Raw genomic sequence first — 7,787 nt, forward strand, 5'->3', positions numbered from 1 at the left:
GGCTCAGTGGAAAAAACTTCAGCCTGTGGACTAAAGGGTCCCGGGTTCGATTCCAGTCAAGGGCACATGCCTGGGTTGTGGATTCGATCCCCAGTAGGAGCCATCCAGGAGGCAGCCAGTCAATGATTCTCTCTCATCAATTTTTTTTTAAATGTTTTTATTGATTTCAGAGAGGAAGGAAGAGGGAGGGAGAGAGAAACATTGATTGGCTGCCTCCTGCACGCCCTTACTGGGAATTGAGCCCAAAATTTGGGCATGTGCCCTTGACCGGAATTGAACCTGGGATCTTTCAGTCCACAGGCCGATGCTCTATCCACTGAGCCAAATCGACTAGGGATATATATATATTTTTAAGTTAGATTCCCCCTTAGGAATCTGAACTCCCTCTCCTAACCTTACAGTCACCCACTCCCAAACCTTTCTGTCCCTTTCCCAGGCCCCTGTGGAACTAGCTGCCAAGTCCCATTGGGAGCCCAATATATTCCTTATTAGCAGAAGTCAGTAATATCCTCTGTAATGGCCCAATAGTAAATATTTTGGGCTTCATGAGTCATAGGTTCTCCATCACACTACTCAACTCTGCCATAGTAGCAGGAAAGCCATAAATAAAACATAAACAATGGCCCTAACCGGTTTGGCTCAGTGGATAGAGCGTCGGCCTGCGGACTGAAGGGTCCCAGGTTCGATTCCAGTCAAGGGCATGTACCTTGGTTGCTGGCACATCCCCAGTAGGGGGTGTGCAGGAGGCAGCTGATCAACGTTTCTCTCTCATGGATGTTTCTAACTCTCTATCCCTCTCCCTTCCTCTCTATAAAAAATCAATAAAATATATTGAGAAAAAAAAAAAAACAATGAACATGGCTATCCTATATAATAAAAGCCTAATATGCTAAGTGTCTGGTTGTCTGTTCAACCAAAGTATAATATGCTAATGATATGCTAAGGTTGCTCAACCACTAGCTATGACGTGCACTGACCACCAGGGGGCAGACGCTCTTACTGGTAGGTTAGCTTGCTGCTGGGGTCCAGCTGATTGGGACTGAGCAAGACAGGCCAGACACGCCCTGGAGCCTCCTGCATCTCTCCCCGGCCCCCTCTCCGGCCCTGATCGTGCACCAGTGGGGTACCTCGGCCTGGCCTGCCCCCTCTCGCAATCCGGGACTCCTTGGGGGATGTCAGAGAGCTGGTTTCACCTGATTCCACAGGCCAGGCCGAGGGACCCCATTGGTGCACAAATTTATGCACCGGGCATCTAGTGCTCCAATAAAACCTTACTTACTGGTACACTGAATTTTGAATTTTATATAATTTTACACACCACAAATGATTTTTAAAAACATTTTCCAACCACTTAAAAATGTAAAACCCGCTCTTAGCTTGGCCTTGCAATAAGGGGTTGGAGTCACAGTTTTTCATCAGGGAGGGAGGATAAGGATGTGAATTGGGCCCCTAACTGGTTTGGCTCGGTGGATAGAGCGTCAGCCTGCAGACTGAAGGGTCCCAGGTTCGATTCCGGTCAAGGGCATGTACCTTGGTTGCGGGCACATCCCCGGTAGGTGGTGTGCAGGAAGCAGCTGATCGATGTTTCTAACTCTCTATTCCTCTCCCTTCCTCTCTGTAGAAAAATCAATAAAATATATTTTTTTAAAAAAAAGGATGTGAATTGGGGGAGACCAGTGGGTCCTAAGCCCAGATTCACTACCAGGGATCTGGGCAGCTGCCTCCTGCACACCTCGTACGCAGTCTCCCTGCTCCAGTTCCTGGTACATGCCCCTGGCCGGAATCGAACCTGGGACCTTTCAGTCCGCAGGCTGACGCTCTATCCACGGAGCCAAACCGGTCAGGGCCACAAATGATTTTTAAAAACGTTTTCCAACCACTTAAAAATGTAAAACCCGCTCTTAGCTTGGCCTTGCAATAAGGGGTTGGAGTCACAGCTTTTCATCAGGGAGGGAGGATAAGGATGTGAATTGGGGCCCTAACTGGTTTGGCTCAGTGGATAGAGCGTCAGCCTGCAGACTGAAGGGTCCCAGGTTCGATTCCGGTCAAGGGCATGTACCTTGGTTGCGGGCACATCCCCGGTAGGTGGTGTGCAGGAGGCAGCTGATCGATGTTTCTAACTCTCTATCCCTCTCCCTTCCTCTCTGTAGAAAAATCAATAAAATATATTTAAAAAAAAAAAAAGGATGTGAATTGGGGGAGACCAGTGGGTCCTATGCCCAGATTCACTACCAGGGATCTGGGCAGGTCACTGCAACTCTATGGGCAGTCTCCCTGCTCCCGTTCCTCATCTGTGAAATGAGGCATAAAAAAGACCTCCTAGAGCAGCGGTTCTCAACCTGGGGGTCGCGGCCCCTTTGGGGGTCGAACGACCCTGTCACAGGGGTCACCTAAAACCATCGGAAAACACATATATAATTACATATTGTTTTTGTGATTAATCACTATGCTTTAATTATGTTCAATTTGTAACAATGAAATTGGGGGTCACCACAACAAGAGGAACTGTATTAAAGGGTCGCGGCATTAGGAAGGTTGGGAACCACTGTCCTAGAGTGTTGGGAGAAGGGAGAATCTCTGGGGGAAGTTGGTGATCACACAGATAAAGGACACCCCAGTGTCCGGACTCCTCAATTTCTCTGCTACCCACATTCAATCAATCCATCAGTAAAGTTTGTCAGCTCCACTTCAAAAATGCATCCAGGTCCTGGCCAGTGTGGCTCAGAGGTTAGAGTGTCAACCTGAGCCCTGAAGAGTCGAATGTTCTATCCCAGTGATGGCGAACCTTTTGAGCTCGGCGTGTCAGCATTTTGAAAAACCCTAACTTAACTCTGGTGCCGTGTCACATATGGAAATTTTTTGATATTTGCAACCACAGTAAAACAAAGACTTCTATTTTTGATATTTATTTTATATATTTAAATGCCATTTAACAAAGAAAAATCAACCAAAAAAATGAGTTCGCGTGTCACCTCTGACACGCGTGTCATAGGTTCGCCATCACTGTATCTATTCCAATCAAGGGCAAGTGCCTGGGTTGCAGGTTCAATTCCCGGTCCCAGATAGGATGTGTGTGGGAGACGTGCAGGAAGCAACCAATCTCTCTCTCTTTCTCCCTCTCTCTCTCTTTCCCTCCCTCCCTCCCTTCCACTCTCTTTAAAAATCAATAGAAAAAATCCTCAGATGAAGATTAACAAAACAAAACAAAAAACCCCACAAAACAAAAAAACCCACAAATCCAGAATCTGGTAATTTCTCATTCCCCCACTCTGCCTCCTCTTCATCCCAGCCACCAGCATCTCCCACCTGGACTATTGTAGTCAGTCTTCTTTCCTTTGGGCTCCCTGCCTCCACCTCACCCCTCAGTCTTTTCCCCACTCAGCTGTCAGAGAGATCCTGTCAGAACTACGTCTCATCACAATCCCTCCTCTACTAAGAACTCTTACCTGCTCCTGCCTCAGCCACAGCAAAAGCCGAAGTTCTTATAGCGGCTACATAGGAGGAGCCATCATCTCTGACCTCCTCACTCCCCGCTCCACCCTTTGCTCACTGTTGGTCCTTGAACATGCCAAGCACATTCCTGCCTCAGGCCCTTTGCACATGCTGTTCTTGCTGCCTAGAACCCTGTCCCAGTTGGGAGGCATAATGTTTTTCTAGTCATGGTTCACCTTCCTCCCTCGCTTCATTCAGGTCATTGTGCAAACACCACCTTCACTAGGAGAAAAATAACGGCCCTTTCACCCCACATTATCTTTTCTTCTTAGCCCCATCACCTCCTGACAAATGTATTTATTTGCTTTCCTATGTGCTGTCTGTTCCGCCACAGAACACAGTCTTTGAGAGAAGGGACATATCCGATTGCTTTGCTTCACAACTCCATCCCCAGCCCCTCTTAGGGCCTGGCACAGGGCGGGGGGCTGTAAATACTCATTTAGGGAATGTAAAGATTCGCCGTCCACATTGTCTCAGTTCCTGCTCTGTGCCCAGCCCATGCTGGGTGGTAGCGGGGACACAGCTGTGCCTGGAACAGCCCGGCCCGGCCCTCATGGTGACACACTTGTCTCTAATCTAGACAACGACGACCAGAACAGGCAGAGCTGGAATGAGGAGGCCCTAGGGCGGCGAGAGCCCCGAGGGAACACCTGGCTCAGCCTAGGGGGCAAGAGGTGGTTTCCAGAAAGCAGGGCACCCAGGGGAGATCTCCCGATGAGGTCACCTGTGAGCACAGACCTCAATGAAATGGGAATCAAGCCATGCGGAGATGGGAGAGAGCCTTCCAGTCAGCGGGAACAGCAAATACAAAGACCAAGGAAGGTGACTCTGAGGCTTAGCAAGGAGGCCAGCGCGGAAGAGGTGGAGGCCGAGGTGGGGGCAGAGGCAAACGTTCAGGGCCCGGAGGACCCCGGTGAGAACTTGGGCCTGTACTCTGGTGAGACAGGAGCCATGGAGGTTCTGCGTAGAGGAGGGACAGGACCTTCACAGGATCCCTCTGCCTGCGGCACAGAAAATGGACAGTGGGGGACAGAGCAGAAGCGGGGAGCCCAGTGAGGAAGGCACCACAGTGGTCCGGGGGAATGATGATGGTGCCTGGGCTGAGGTGGTAACAGTGGGGGTCCGAGAAGTGGTCACATTAGGGTATGCTTTGAAAGTTGAGAGCCCTCACTATCTGCTGATGGATTGAGAGAAAAAGCAGAGCCACGGAAGGCTCCCCGGTTTTGCCTGGTCTGGAAGACCACAGTAAATGGGATTAACGGGGATAGACATTTTCTAATCTATTTTTTTCTAATCTATTTGACCAGGGCACTACAAGCTTAGTCATAGGTCATCAGCCCCCAGGGCTATCCCCCAACCTAGATTAACACTTGAGTGGTTTAAGAGAAATACCTAGTCTCCAGGATTCCTACGTAATAAAGGATTTATGGGAAATTAAGCAAGTGGCCAAGGACTTGCACTAAATTAAATCCCTGGATAAAACAAAATTCAGAAAAAATAAAAAAAATTCAGGGCGGGCCAGCGCAGGGCCCTGTTCTCTCCATGGGGGGGGGGGGGGGAGGTGGGGGGCGGGGGCCTCGTAACAGATTTGGTTATATGAGTGCAATCCCCATTTCTTTGAAAAGAAAACCGGAGCTGGGAGATGGCAAATCATCTGCCGGGTGCTAGCTAGTGAGTGGCAGGAAAGGGAGCAAAACCCCTGGTGGCTGGGCCTGTGCGGAGGCAGTTTTTCAGCCGGCACAGGGGAGCCCCGGGAGGTTTTGCAGCCCAGGTGTGACCTGAGAAGAAACTGATTTGATGGTCCTCCAAGAATGTGGCTGCGGACGAGAGGGCAGCCCCCAGCCCTGCCTCGGCAGAAGCCACACCTCCAAAGCCAGGAGAGGCTGAAGTACCCCCCTAACATCCAGGTGTGCTGAGAGGAGAAGGTACGAAGACGGACAAAAAATACCTGATAACGGACCAAAGAGCTCCTGGCTCTGGATTGGGTAGATCCTGAAGGACGACCAGCTGATGTCCTTCAGGCCAGGGGAGATGGTGTTAGCAAGGTTCAGACCATCCTGGAAAAAAACGGAAAGCAACAGATGTCGCAGGTCAAGTCCAGGTTTATGAACTCCAGCCCAGCTGCAGGGAAGTGATCAGCCACCGCCGGAAATCATGGAAATCCTGGGGGCCGTCGTGGCAGCAGACAAGAGTGAGAAAAGTGCTGGAAATGGAGAAGATCCCAAAACTGAAACCCAGCAGCCAGACGCCAAAGCAGCAGCCACTCAAAGCCCCCGAGGAACGATAAACAGCCGGTGACCCAGCGAGCACCAGTCTTCCTAAAAGGCAGACTCAGAGCCTGGGAGCTGGCTGTGTGCGTTAGGAAAGTCTAAGTTGCATGCATTCCAGGGACTTCAAATCAGTTGGTTTTTACTATTCATAGCCGCTTGGGCTAAAAGGAAAATGCTTTTCTTCAGGATTCTTATTCTGAACAATAAAGAAGTTGCTGGTTTAAAAAGTTTAACAACATTGCTTGTCTCAGGGCCCTCTCTCTGCATGGGCACCATGTGTTAGCCATGGTTGTGAACTGTCTGCCGGTAGCTCTGGACTAGAGGTTTTTTTGTTGTTGTTTTCTTGTTTCTTTTTGGGGGGGGCGGGGGGGGGAGGGGGAGTTTATTTCCCGTCATGTAAATATGAAACCCATTTTTCAGAAATGTCATTTTAATGGGATCATTTTCTTCATCTCAGAGCTGAAATACCTAACTTTAGATAGAACAAAATATGTAAGGAGCCATAGCTACATCTGTATGTTGGATGACTTTAACTCTACATTTTAAAAAAAAGGGAAACAGCCCAGCTGGCTGAGCATCGACCCAGCAACCAAGAGGTCACTGGTTTGATTCCTGGTCAGGCACATGCCCAGGCTGCAGGCTCGATCCCCTATGGGGGATCAGTGATGTTTCTCTCTCATTGATGTTTCTATCTCTCTATCCCTCTCCTTCCTCTTTCTCTAAAAATCAATAAAAACATATTTTTAAAAAAACAAAAAAGGAAAATAAAGTCATAATACGGAGAGGAAAAACGAGAAGAAACTGGTTGGAGAAAGGTCACAAAGGGCGTGCCCAAGAAGACAAAAGCAGGCATGAATCCATTCTCCCAGGTGACCAGATCATCGTCCTTTATCCTTCTGGTCTCCGGCCAAGGATTTCCTGCTGGAAGGTTCCAGGAACCACGTCCACACCCATCCCCCACTGCTTGACAAACGAATTCGTTTGACTCCAGATCCCATCACTGAGGTCAATGGCAGGGGCCGGAGACTCACGGACCTCCCTCCTGGGGCCTCAGCATTCACTGAGGCCATGGCAATGGGTCAGATCTTCGGACTAACGTTTAGCCAAGTCCTCCACTGCCAGGGGAGGGAACCAGCTGAGGTGCCAGCTTAACCACGAGGCCCCCAGACATAGTTAACGCAGGTGACCCGTCCGTCCACACACCCCATGGGCTGCCCCCCTGGATGCGTATTAGTTCAAAGGGGAGAGACCCTCCCTCCCCTCCACCCCCAGGGCCGGTCAGTATTCTTTCAATTCCTCCCTGACCACCCATCGCTCTCCTATTCTTATACTAAGTAGGTCCTCCGGGCCCCTGGGCGTCCACTCCCCACTCCGCCCTGGGCTGAACCTGCTTCCCGTCTCCCAGCTCGGAGGAGGCCTGCGAGTCCGCCCCGGGAACGGTGGGGGTCTGGCTGCTGCTGTTACTCCTGTTACCGGCATCGGAGCTATCACCCCCGCGCCCCCTGCTCCCCACCGCGCCCCGGCGGCGGCGCGGGACCAGCCCCGCCCGTGCGTCCCGACCCGACCCCGCGGTGCGGCCGCTCGGACCCGCCTCTGCCCGCCACTCCCGGCCTGCCCGCAGGTGGGCGTCCGGGGCCAGGACGGGGGGAGGGGGAAGGTGCTCTGCTCCCACCAACCCCCGAACTCACCAGTCTGCGTGCCGGCGCCCCCACTTCCGCCGGCGTCCCCCGCGGGCAGAGGCTCGGGCGGGCCGCGCGCCGCCCCCGCGTGCGTTCCGCCGCCCCACGTAGTCGCGGACGGGAGGGGCGGGCTCCCGGGCTTGGACGGCCCGCACCGCCCGACGCTTGTGACGCGGGCCAGGGCATCGAAGCTCGTCCACCGTTTGCGAGGTGAGGGGGACCGGGATGCCCATTTTATAGAAAGAAGATATGGAGGATACAAGGAGGAGGGAAGAGGGAATCGAACTAAGTCTCTGTGCCGATTTCCTCTCCCTTTCCAATACCAGGTACTAACTTCCTAAAACTA

At 51.6% G+C, this 7,787-nt stretch overlaps 1 protein-coding gene across 2 annotated transcripts in view; it reads right to left on the bottom strand.

The window, feature by feature from the left end:
* GEMIN7 (gem nuclear organelle associated protein 7) overlaps positions 1 to 6,107 on the bottom strand; it is a 14,459-nt gene extending 8,352 nt beyond the window's left edge. The window contains exon 1 of one of the 2 annotated variants that reach the window (XM_014448140.2): positions 5,441 to 6,107. The gene's annotated coding sequence lies outside the window, so the exon portion shown is untranslated. The remainder of the gene's footprint in view (positions 1 to 5,440) is intronic. The other variant, XM_014448138.2, reaches the window with a different exon arrangement.
* Positions 6,108 to 7,787: the final 1,680 nt, after the last annotated feature.

Source organism: Myotis lucifugus, unplaced genomic scaffold (assembly GCF_000147115.1).
Source record: "Myotis lucifugus unplaced genomic scaffold, Myoluc2.0 scaffold_771, whole genome shotgun sequence".
Lineage (NCBI taxonomy): Eukaryota > Metazoa > Chordata > Mammalia > Chiroptera > Vespertilionidae > Myotis > Myotis lucifugus.